We start from the raw sequence: 12203 nt of genomic DNA on the forward strand, positions 1-12203 counted from the left end.
AAACATGAAAATATTAACAAATCTATGTTATTGCCATCTTGCAGACTCATGCTAAACCCATCATTGACATTGTATTGTGTGATACCTTAAGTTTATACTTTTTATAAGCATTTTTACTAAAACAACGCAATTGATGATTTTAACTTAAAGATAATATTACATCTGTTTCCCACATCAGACTGGTATCTCATGGTAATATACAATTGTGGCAGTTATCAGTTGAATGGAAATGTTACCCAGTTGGTTATTGTGATTTATTTATTTCTACAAATACTTTTTCTTTATAATTAATTTTATCTAATAAAATTTTAAAAATAGGGAAAACAGACCATTGCGTAAATGTAGTGCTTTGTAGGTATACCAAATATTCAAATGGACAACATTTTGTGAACTTTGTGAAGACTGTGATAAATGGGTATACATAAGTCATCTGCATATCTTCCTTTAAACAAGTTTGTTTTGTTTTTCTTGTTTTGGTTTGGGTTTTTTTCCAAAGAAGTGTATATTTCCAGTACAAATAACAGTAATGCAAAACTATGTACTGATTCTGGGACAAACACTGCATTTCCCAGCCAAACTGCTCCAGAATGTCTCACTATGTATAGAATCATAAATCCCGAATGCCAAGGACAGTCTGGGTTTAACAATGTCTTCTTGTTATTACAGAGCTCAGAAGCAAAAAAAGCTTTGAAATATCTAGTCCACAATATCCACCATCCTCAGGTGGATACATACATACATAGGAACATTATTCCTGCTGCACAGTGGATTAGTTTTATCCACAGTTTCAACTTGCCTGACTAACATGTTACTTAATGGCACACTGGCAGCATACAGTGACCTTAGTGAAGTCTCTGGCAAACAATTTCTGAAAAGATAGTCCAGAGATAAGGGACACTAACAAGATTACAGGTACACCAGCACATACAAGCTGTATTGGTTTGGCACTACTGAATATGGTTCTAGGTCCAGTGTAGCTTTCTCCGAGCAACAATTTCTCAGCAAGCAAAGCTTTTTATTGTTGTGCATCAGTCGAATAAAAGGAAAACACCTTTGGGGATTGTGTATTTAGAAGCAAATGAAACCAAAAACAAGCTAAAAAGAAGGAAAAAAGGGCCATCTAAACAGGATGCCAGTGGCCACCAAAGCCACGTTATCACTTCACCTCCTCAACTGGACAGGGGAAAGAAAATACAACTAAGCACTCATGGGCTGAGATGAGGATAGGGAGATGACTCAGCAGATACTGTTGCAGGTAAAACAGACTCAACGTAGGAAAATTAGTTTTGTTACCAATGAAATCAAAAGTAAGATAATGAGAAATAAAACTAAATCTTAAAAATACCTCCCCCATATACACACTTTCTTCCCAGGCTCAGTTTCACTTCTGATGTCACTAACTCATCCCTTGGAATGGCACAAGGGGCTGGGAAATGGGGGAAGACATCTCATGCTTCTCCACCTCCTCCAGCAGGGGATCTCTCCCAGAGGAGATAGTACTCCAGTAACTTCTCCAATAAGGGTCCTTCCCACAGACGGCAGTTCCTCATGAACTGCCCCATCATAGGTCCCTTCCATGGCATACAGTCCATCAGGAACAGACTGCTCCAGTGTGAGTCTCCCACAATTTCTGTGGTAAAACCATCATTTTATACAGGCATTTTGCTGCTGCAAATGATAATTCCTGCTCTTAAGTCTTGACTTATAAATAAAACAGCAGTGCACTGATCCTCTTGCCATCTTTAAACTCAATTCAATAACAGATCCTGTCCTTTGCTGTCTGACAACAAAACTTCACCACATGCAGAAGCTGACTTCAAGTTTTATTGGGAAACATAAAAAATTTCTTGCTTAGCACTGTAATCTCACAGTCAGCATTCTGTACTCTATTAGTGCCTAGGAATATAATACTTCTTTTTCAGAACCTATGCCACTTACAGCTATTGATATTTTACTAACTTGATTCCCACCTAGAGAGCTTGTAATGAAGGCCACTTGCTGTTCTGTTTGGCTAGCTGCTCTTAACACATGACCACACTCTCCTGTGATTGTATTAGTTGCTAAGAAAAATATAAAAATATATTTCTATATAAACAAACTTGCAATTTCACACTAATGTCTTCTCATAAAAGGAATATAAGATACTGTGGATGGAAAAAGAACTTCAAAATACCTGTGCACTAAATATCTGATGAAAGGGTGAAAAATAAAATTTATATTAGGTATTTTTGGTCTCCTTTTTGCAGCAGTGGATAAGTAAGAACATGTAATTTAGAATGCATTTATAAACACACGTGTAGCATTCTAATCATGTACAACCATCCAGTCTTAAGTTAGAATAACTGAATCCTATCTGTACTTATTTATATATGGCTCAAAAAGAAACTAAGACAAGGTTTGTATGCAGAAGTATTATTCGTCATTAGACCTTTTTGTGTAAGGGAGAAAAAAATAGGAAAGAAATAAAAGCAACAAAGCTAAACTTCAAGCTCAAGTAAGTTTGTGACACTGAAGACAACTATTATTCTGCTTAATTAGACGTTCTTCTTTTTTATCATCTGCTGTACGCAGCAGAGATGGCTTATATACATGAACTTTTATATTTACACTCAAACATGCAGGCCAGTTCATTATTTCTACTGTAACTAGATATAGTAACAGAAATAGTAACCTCTTTTATTGCTTGGATGTGTTTTGTGCTCCCAAGAGATGGTCATTTCTATAGAACAAATGAAAGACCAGTGACTGATGAAAAAAAATGCATGGAAAATTAGCTATTGCATGTATGCAACGATTATGTAATCTTGACACTGTACCTTCATAATGCAATATGTAACTGCATGTTACATTTCCCTCAAATGTCTCTTCACCACTCAGGAGACAGAACAAGTACTTCAAATGTGTATTATAAATATGGCTTCTACAAACTAACAAATATTTTAGGGCATACAGATGTACTGCACAAACAGATTAGACTAGCATAATCTAAAACCAGATTACCATAGAAAATATACTGCAGTTCTACAGAAATGAACCCTGTGAACAAAGATACAAAATTCACAGCCAATTCTTTTATAGATCACAGTACTGTTCTTCCAAGAATCCTTAATAATTGGATTGTCTACTCGACCTCCATTGACTTTCATTCATCCTGTCTTGCTTGATGTTAGTCTTGCTTTCAAAAAGTAATACAAATCTATCCTCATCATCCTATAAGTTATGCACTAAAGCACTGTGAATGGGAAATACACTGGTCTGGAACTAATGGCACAGATTTTGTTCCTATGAAGATGATCTATGGTAAGTGAGACATGGTTTAATCATTTTCTTTTTAGATATTGCAGCCTATTATATGAATTTCATTTCCACACTGTTTTACAGAAATTCAATATTTTGACTTTTCTGAATTAGATTCTGTAAGAACTAGTTTATTTTACATTCTATCCAATAATACAATGAGCAAAAAGGAACAGTTCTGAAGCAAAGACGATAACCCAAATTAAAGTTTGAGGTGCAACAATACAAACCACTTACATTTCAACTAAAAAGCCTCTCATTTAATAAAACAAAAGTTACTGAAAGAGAGGTAGGCATATAAATAGTAACAGGCACAAAATGAACATGTCCTCTTATTTAAACACGCATGCTGCATTTGTAAGCCAGTCTTAATGTGCTGTTTTTTCCACATAAAATACCTAAATAAAAGTTTGCAAAATATGTACAATACTCCTCAGAAGAAAGATACGCAGCAGGAGAAATTCTGCCAGGGTAAAATACACTCTCACATAAGCAGAGAGTCAGTCCGCCATATAAATAACAGGTAAGCATCCACTGCAGAAGTCAGCACTAAACTCTACCTGCCTTGGTCAGACAGCAGCTTAACGATACTTATTTGTGGGCAGCACAGAAAGAAGGAAGTGTCAGGGAGGACTTATTAAAATTCAATTTTATGTTTGAAAAGAGACAGGTTTACAAAAAGCTCACCTGCTAATCCAGTTCTAAAACTTTCTTGCCTTACCTGTGCATTATTACATACTACAGAGTAAGGCCCACATTCAACCCACTCAGAAATTGGCTCTGAATAAAGCACGTGGACAGGCCCTACAGTACTGTGTTTGATATCACATACTCAACGTGCATTTTTTTCCTGGTCTGTTTTCCCTGAAATACTTGCATGCCACAACTGATTATAATGTGCAGTTAGGTTAACCTCAGGCATAGCTTTGTTTTCCTTCTTTTTACCCAAACTCCTGAAACGCATTGATTTCACAAGATACGGGCAAATCACACAGAATGAAGGCATTTATCCTGGACTAACTCAGCTCACCAAATTACAGGTGAGCTCAATTACATATACAATGATTTAATACATACAAAAAAAAAAGAAACAAACAGCTATGAGACTGCACATCTACAGAAATATCTAACCACTATAAACAAAGGCAGCCAGGCTACCGCTGTTCTATCAGGAGGGAAGACACTAAATATTATTAAATAAAAATAAAACTAAATAATATCAGAGCAATTAAGCAGTTTTGAGAAAAACTTTCTGACTCCAGGTGTGTGTTTACATAGATTCTTCCCACTTAGCTTAAAATTTGCATTATTACCTCTATTCTAAAATGAAACCACCAGCAGCTTTCTACTTTTAAATATTCATTTATTTCAGAAAACTGTTTCTTGAAATTGATTTCACCATTTAAGCTGAAATGCAAACATGAAATACAGAAGTAGAGCTTCTATTGTAAGGTGAGCCTTATATGAGCTATTAATGAGAAACAAATTACAGCAGGGACTCAGAAGAGGTCTTAGCTGCCTGAAGTAGTATCCCAAAATGCAGAACTGGGTCTGGCAGTACTTAGGTGATTGCTGCTTTATATCTGTGAAGCATGAACTCTGTGTGGCTGTCTCATTTTGAGATGAGAAGGTGACATTTACCTGGATTTTCTGCCCTGCGCACCACATGGTTACTCAGACCCCATCAGAACATACTCTTTAGGAGAGGCTCTGCGGAATACTGTGCTACCGCATTCTCACATTTGACAGCGAGAAAAGAGTGAAGAGGATTACATTGTTATCCTTCACCCTTACAGTAAGATGTTAGTATTACTAGCTGCCCACAATGCAAGAGTGAAAGTTAGACAAAAGTGTGGACTAATCTATAGTGTTGAAAGGAGTAATTTACACCATATTTATGAGCTGGCCTCATCAACTGGTAACATCAGCTACTTTAAAATACCATAAGTAAAAAAATAAAACAAAACACCAAGTAGTTTTGCAGCATATTCTATTGAATACTCAAGGGAACGGTAATTTTATCAGATATCCTTTTAGAATGCATTTGGATTTAATGTTTCTTCATTTTTAAGAGGCTTGATCAACTGGCTATAAAAAAACGTGTTTCTGGTTTATCTTGATAATAGTGCAAGCATATACAAATTCCTTCTAATCCATCTAACATAATTTTTAGATATAGAACTCTAAGTAGTTCTGTTAAGGGTAGTACAAAGTACTCCTTCCATTTCTATGGCATGGAGTATCACTGCTTACTCTTATTCTCTTCTCCTTACTAATGATACAGCCATCAAAATAGATGAGCTCTTCCTATTTGATCTACTTTATCCCCTGAATTAATTAACACTAAACAAAAGAACACAATTGGAACTTGAAGTTTGAGATAATAACTAACTATAGATAACTACTCTCTTCAAATTAGTTAAAATGTCTGAATTAGAAAACATATTTCAACTCTCAAAATAAATTCTGATTCCCATCGACAATTAAGATTTTGAGCATACTTATATTGAACAAGGCTATCAGCACATCCTAATTTGTTTGTTGCAAAAAGCAAATAAATTTTTAAAAACAATTATTTAGCTTATAAAATATCACCCTCCTAGCAAAAGACAAAATTTATTAACAAAATGAGTTCATTCTGGACTGGCAAAATGCTGCTTCCAAAAGAAAACTCAAGCATGTACACATAACATGATAACCATCAAAATTCCAGAAAAATTATAAAAAATATATACTAATATGCATACATTACAAATTATACAGGGAGAACCACACATCTGAACCCTGTATATTCAAAAAAGGTTACATAAATATAAGAGTTGCTCAGCATTTTTTTTAAACAGAAGAATGCAAAATCATTTCTATAAATTAAAAGCAATAGGCTAACCGTTCTTTTTTATTCACCATATTGAAGCAAAAAGTCTGATGTGTCCACATGCTAAGAAATTCATATAAAGCATTTTCATTTAGTAACATTCTGAATACAAAGGAAGAAAAATGTATCCGTGTGACTAGAAATTAGGTCTATTGTTTATTGGTCTAGCCTGTTATCTTTACTCTTTGTGTGAAGAATGTATGAATCAAATATTGATCCTTTCTGTGACAGAAGATGACTTTGCACTATCTCTCCTTTCAAACCCTCATCATCATATAAGCATATATCCTCTGTATTACAAGTAGAAAAACAACACACACATTTACTCAAAGGCTTAATTATTCAGCATAGCAGAATAGATCTCATTGCCATTTAAAACATTACTGTAAAGAAATTAACTTTTATTTTCATTTCACCTACACAATTTGATCTTACACATTCCTATTACATTATGTGCTTTGGCATATTTAGCTGTTTACCACAACTTCAAGGCTTCTAAAAGGACTGCAAGATTATTTTACAGTACACTTTCACATAAAAACTGATTTGTGCTCACACTCTTTCCCCTCTAAAATGGACCCAGAACAGCACTGTTAATGTTCAAAAATACAGGAGGCCTTTTTTCACACACAACTTTTAAACTACTTAGGTCATTATGCCTGCAAACTAGTAAACAGTGTTAGGTCTACTTCCTTTTGCTTTATTCCAGGAACACTGTCACCTTCAAACATCAAAGCCATAAAATTTTTATTACTGTGGTTACCTTCTGAAGTTCTCCTAAATTTCCAAATAAACTCTTTCCTTTTTATTAGCCAAATTCTGACAAATTAACAGAATCATGGAATCATTAGGTTGGAAAAGACCTTTGAGATCATCAATTCCAACCGCACCTGTCCAGTAAATCATATCCCTAAGCATTCTTCCATTAAAATCACCTTCATGATTGTAGCATAAGCTTGCTTCTTTGTCAGCTCATTGTCATGGGCAAAACTAATGACTCAACACTCAATATTTTTATTTTAGGTAAGAAACTTAATTATCAACTTAGGCAACACAGTTATCACACACCACCAACTCAGAAATAGTTGGTTTTAATAGATTTTCACATATTACAGCTGCTGTACATTAGCACAGTAAGAGAGCAGGATAGATGTACTGTAACCCTCCTACCAAAACTTCCTCTCTCTAAATATATTTATGTCATTGTGGTATGCTATAGAGATAAATATTTGCCAGATTCCTCAGCATGAACAAACAAGTTTCCTAAGTGAAACAAAGCGATAAACACCCTAAAGCAAGCCAAAACATTGATAAAAAGATTGACATATATAATCAAAACCCAAAATCCCTATATCATGCCAACACATAAGCATATTCCTGGTATGCAATGCAATCAATAATACAGGCTGGTAACACCTACACAGCATCAATACATGTGACAGTGGTAACACAGGCACTGTAATCTCTAAGGCTACTACATACTCAAAGATAGCAAAAGTCTGGTTTACTCATGCCCACAAAATCATCCAGAAAACTTAAGAGGAAAAATAGGTCCTTTGTTATCATGTTTATTTGAATAAGTAACTATGACTGAAGAAGTAACCCTTTAAAATAATGTGAACATTTTTTTCTTAAACAAATTAGACACTAAGAACATTTAGAACAACTAGAAAATTACACAATTCCATTCAAATATTTTCTTCTAGTTCCAGAGATACGATGTAGTTTTAACGAGCAGGGAAACTCTTGTGGCAGTTGAAAATGTAATACTAGGTAATGTAATACATACACACAGTACAATTAATAACACAAAAACTGCTGAAAAAACGCAGTATTGTATCTCTTTTTCATGCAACTAACCTTGTTTTTTAAAGGTAAATGTACTCATATTAGACAAACATGAAACACAACTGAAAGACAGTATGACATCATGAAGGTGATATAATCAGCCGTAATATATAGGTAAGGCTGCCACCAAAAACATCTAAAGATTGCTGGATCAGAAACTGAAAGTGGGCACAATACCAAAACCTTTCTTGAAAGTTCTCTTCAAGATATTTCCTTTTTATGGCATTCCATACATACTATATAGAGATCCATCACCACCTTCTCTTTCACAAAGAAAGAAAGATAAGATTTCCCAAAATTTTCCAGTGTAAGCAAAAGTTTTGCAAGCAAAAAAAAAAAAAATAGAATTCACCCAGGGAACAGTACAATTCTGATTATGTGGGTTCCATCTGAAGCATATGGTCACCATATGTTACAAATGATAGGATAAATACATGCATGAAGAGGGAGAAGGAAAAAGACTCATGCTGCAAATTATGCTCTTCAACATGAAGTACAGGGTCTTTAACTGCTGAAAGGTCTCCCATGTCTCACAGGAAACAAATGAAGAAATAAAATGAAATATAAAATGCAGCTCAACAAAGAGTAAATCAGGTAAAAAGACCAGGAGGCCTGCATGGATGAACAATGAACTCCTGGACAAAACATAAACTCAGACAGGAAGCCTACAGAGGGTGGCAGCAAGGGCACATAGCCTTGGAGGAATACAGAGAAATTGTAGATATCTTTCTGATATTGAAAATTATTAAAATGTAATTACATTCTCCCTATGAGAAGTCCTTCTAAAAAGAAACAAAAAAGATGACCTGTAGATGCAGGGAAAGTGTTTCTTGTAATATAGGAAAATGGACATGGTATTATATCTTTATTACAGGCTAACAGATAAGGTATTCGGTATTCAGTAGTAAGGCTTATCCATCCTGCTCAATCTGAGTACAAGAAGTCTTCAAGTTTAATTCCTGAAAAGTCTAGACTATTCCATGCCAATTTGGCCTACAAAACTCAGGTAAAGCCAGAAACCAAATCCTAACTGGAGTAGATATTAATTCAGAGCCCCTGTATTCATAATCACAAGTTCAGATGAACTCAGGAAATGTAGCATGAGCCTACCATCAGTGAGACACGTTGCATATAAATTGAAATGGATTTTGTTTGATTTATTTGAAGATTATTTATACTCCCATAACAGAACTACCATTAGAAGGAAACACTTGACAATTAGAAGCAATATGAAGCTATTTTTACTTTGTAACATTTTCCTTGGTGAACTGCATGCATTACAAGTAATTTAATTTAAAATAAATCACTGTTACAGCAGTCTGATCTAGTAGTACACCAACAGATGGATAGTCTATCAGTTTGAAGCAAAATCAGCTTTAAATCATGAAGTAGTTAAAATCTTGAAACGCATCAGACATGATGAAAAGATTAATACAAAGTGTATATGATTTAATACAATCCCTCATTTTGCATTTGTATGAAATATGTTTGTTTCCATGCTTTCTGATCTACTCAGCACTACAATCAGTGACATATGGTCTGCTCAGCAAAGACACTAGTGTAACAGCCCAGACACCATGATACTCTTAACAGCAGCTTTACGGTCTCGTCCCTACACTTACCAATTGGTACAGAGCTCTCCAAAAAATTTTATGGTAAGAAGAAAATATGCTACATCCTGTGAGAGTTATTATATGAATGATACTGGCCTAAAATGAAAAGCTGCAGGCAAATCAGTCATTAAAATGGTAATCTTCAGCACTCACTACTGTGATTGACTACTTCATTACAATCACAGTTTGACATCAGCAGTAACTGGTAGGACCAACCTCCAAATGTAGCAGCAATAAAAAAATTAAAACAGCGGAAACAGAGCTTTAATATGCATATACACAAGGACTCAGACACGAATAAAGCAGTTTAGTTCAGAAATGTTAAAATAAAAATTGGTATTGTAGAGTAGATATATATACACACACACACGTTTGCATACACTTCAGTAGAATTCTAATTCATAGATTTTAGCAATCACCTCTACCCCAGAAAACAAAACTCTCAAGCAGAAGATCTGCACATTCTATGCCCTGTGCCTTTCTGATCTTTCTTTGATCAGCTACAAATACTATACTATTATATCCTTACAACAAAAAAAGGAAAATATTAAAATAGTAACTGAGCTGTTTTTTTAATGTTTGCATTAAAAAACCCAAACAAAAATCCAAACTATACCAGAAAAACTAGAATTTTTACCTCGTCGTAATTGCAATAACAAGAAAAAACAATTACCTCCAAAAGGCATCAAAGATTTTTAGAGCCGGTAACAGGTAATCTACCCAGATTTTTCATAATAAACTTCCTTCTTCGATTTTTATTTTTAAACAGGCCTCTGCACCAAGTAGTTTGTCAAAACACAAAAATAGGGGAAATTTTTGTTTTGCTTTACTTGTTCTCAAAGTATTTCAAGCAGTCTTAATTTTCCTTTCTGAAAGCTAGACTAGCAAGGAAGTCCTTGGTGTTATTTGTTGAGAAAAATCACATGTACAGTATTCTATCTGGTTGGTAAGATTTACTTCACTAATTTTAATCTATCACACTTAAGTCTGAAGAGCATGTCAGGATGCAGATGGCAAAAGGAACGGAGAATATGTAAAAAAAAGCAAAAATAAAATGCAGTCAAGAAGGCACTTAAACACATTAACAATATCCATTTGCCTTTTTGTCCTCTGGGTGAAACAATTTCACATTTCCAAGGAAAAAGTCTAAATCAGGAAGTCAAATCATCTCATAAGGGCCCTCACTGACACAGCAGAAAGTCAGGGAGTGGGAATCTACAGCTTAAAGAGAAGCACACAAACTAGAATTTAAGAATGTTTCTTTTTGTTATCATATCATGGCAGAACTTGAAACAGGCCCAGAAAATTATTGCTGAGACATGTAAAAGCATGTGGGTGATAGGATGTGAATTTGAACATGAGTTAGATTTGGGTTTTTATCCTTACATGTTGTCTAAAGGTATATGAAAGACAAACTCCGATTATTTCCATCTATCACTACATACACAAACTTAAGAACAGCATCTTGCTGAAGGAAATGCAAGTGGGACTGCCATATTAGTTATGATCAGAATCAGACTACAATCCTGATTAAGGCTAGTTTACAGAATCAGAATCAGACTACAATCCTGATTAAACCAGACCTCTATGTTGAGAGGCTGAAACAGAAGCACCTGTTATCACATTGATCCACAACCCAACAAGCTGACAGGCTTGTGTGAAGGTCTGCACGCTGTGTGATAATGGCACGACCAGCACAAGAGGGTGCTGAAGTTCAGCGATTCAGTTTTAAGAGGAGAAAAAAAAAAAAAAGAAAATGCACAGCTGCTCAAATAGAGATCACAACTGTTGCTAGTCCCTAGGCCACCACAGAGAAAGAAAGAGGACAAAAACCAAAAACAAATCAAAGGAAAACAAAAGTAAGAAACAAGTAAGCAGGAGGAAAAAAAAAAAAAGAAAAAGAAAAAAATTGAGAGTTCTTCAACTTTTAATTAAATCACTAAGTCAGTATGTATTGGTTTCAGCCTGGCAGGCAGCAAAGCACCACACAGCAACTTACTCAATCCATCACCCAGGCGGGTGGGGAAGTGAATAAGAAGGGTAAAAGTGAGAAAACTCATGGGCTAAATAAAGACAGTTTAATAATAGAAAGAAAGAAAGGAAAGAAAGGAAAGAAAGGGAGAAAGGGAGAGAGAAAGAGAGAAAGAGAGAAAGAGAGAAAGAGAGAAAGAGAGAAAGAGAGAAAGAGAGAAAGAGAGAAAGAGAGAAAGAGAGAAAGAGAGAGAAAGAAAGAGAGAGAGAAAGAGAGAGAGAGAAAGAGAGAGAGAGACAGAGGAAGGGAGGAAGGGAGGAAGGAAGCAAAAAGAGAAAGAAAACAATAAAGAGGAAAGAAATCCCATAGCAAGAAAAACAAGTGATATCAAAAACCCTAGAACAATGGCTCATGACCAACCAACGGATTCCAAGCTGGTCCCCAAGCCAAGAGCAGCCTGGTAAACCTCCTTTCAAGCCCGCCAGTTTTATTGCTGAGCATGATGCAACAGGTTATAAAATATTCCTTTGGCCAGCTAGGGTCAGCTATCCTGGCTGTGTCCCCTCTCAGCTTCTTATGCACCCCAGAAACACAGCCT

The 12203-nt window shown here is 35.3% G+C and overlaps 1 protein-coding gene across 1 annotated transcript in view; it reads right to left on the reverse strand.

Annotated features, from left to right (window-relative positions):
* Positions 1 to 12203, reverse strand: part of FBXL17 (F-box and leucine rich repeat protein 17) — a 272702-nt gene that overhangs the window by 193377 nt on the left and 67122 nt on the right. The window lies entirely within an intron of this gene.

This window comes from Cuculus canorus, chromosome Z, assembly GCF_017976375.1.
Source record: "Cuculus canorus isolate bCucCan1 chromosome Z, bCucCan1.pri, whole genome shotgun sequence".
NCBI classification, from domain to species: Eukaryota; Metazoa; Chordata; class Aves; order Cuculiformes; family Cuculidae; genus Cuculus; species Cuculus canorus.